The sequence below is a fragment of the Macrobrachium rosenbergii genome, chromosome 30, assembly GCF_040412425.1.
Source record: "Macrobrachium rosenbergii isolate ZJJX-2024 chromosome 30, ASM4041242v1, whole genome shotgun sequence".
NCBI classification, from domain to species: domain Eukaryota; kingdom Metazoa; phylum Arthropoda; class Malacostraca; order Decapoda; family Palaemonidae; genus Macrobrachium; species Macrobrachium rosenbergii.
The window spans coordinates 36,461,421-36,462,746 of NC_089770.1; positions in this window are offsets into that span (position 1 = coordinate 36,461,421).

Below are 1,326 nucleotides of genomic sequence, written 5' to 3' on the forward strand. Positions count from 1 at the left end.
CAACCTTAGCTATCAAACGTATGTTCAATGGGATGGGTGCATTTGCTTTGCCTGAACCATTTCTTCTAGATTTGGCTTTGTTTTGGCCAGAGCAACTCTCATATCATTTGTTGCTTCTAATCTGTTTCGGGACTTTGTTTTGATGGCAAGTAGTGTAGAAAATGGTGACTCACACTCATAGGTGGTTGCAAATGGAATCAGCACTTTTAGAGCCGTCTTCGCAACACCGGGATAGGATTGTGCCATTTCAGTCCAAAAACCACTACAGCACATTTCGGGAAAATATGTTTTGTACCTGCATCATTAATCAACTCAATAAATTGTTCTTGTATTGAATAATCCTCCGGAAGCAGATCATTAATGGAGAGTTCAAATGGGTTGTTGATAAACTGATAGTATTTTTCAAAATTTTGTAGGTTAGGAAAATAATGAGTTATTTCTTCACTAAGAAATAATGCAGGTTGTTTCATCAACTCAATGATATCGTCTTCGACGTTAAGCTCATTCTCATCAGTATCTTTATTTAATTGTGGAAATGGGGCAAAATTATTCTTCTCTAGCTTAGAGAGCCACAGTTCGAGCTTCATTTCGAAAGCAGTCATTTTTTCATGGCAACAGAGCACTGTGGTCTCTTTTCCTTGCAACGACAAATTGAGGGAATTCATGGACTCAAATATGTCTACCAACAATGACAGGCATATAAGAAAACGGACATCAGAGAATTTTGCTTGGAGATGTGGCTTAGTGTCTAGCAGAAATGGCTGCATTTCTTCACACAGTACGAAAACTCTATTCAGTACTTTCCCTTTGGAAAGCCACCTTAAGTGTGACTGCAATAAGAGTGTTTCAAATACGGAATCACTTTCTTTGCATAATGCAGAAAACAAACAAGAGTTGAGTGCGTTCGCTTTAAAGAAGTTAACTACTTTAATCACTTAAGTTCCTTGTTGGACGAGTTGGTAGAGTTCTCGGCTAGCACTCTGCTAGGCCTGAGTTTGAGTCTCCGGCTAGCCAATGAAGAATTAGAGGACTTTATTTCTGGTGATAGAAATTCATTTCTCGGTATAATGTGGTTCTGATTCCACAATAAACTGTAGGTCCCGTTGCTGGGTAACCAGTTGGTTCTTAGCCACGTAAAATAAGTCTAATCCTTCGGGCCAGCCCTAGGAGAGCTGTTAATCAACTCAGTGGTCTGGTTAAACTAAGGTACCCGGTGTTTCGAAATTAGAGGGCCCCCCCCCTTCAACAGAACAAATGGAAAGTTCAAATGGAAAGTTATGAAGTTTTTTGCTATAGCCTATCTCCAAGTACATTACTTTAAGTTCC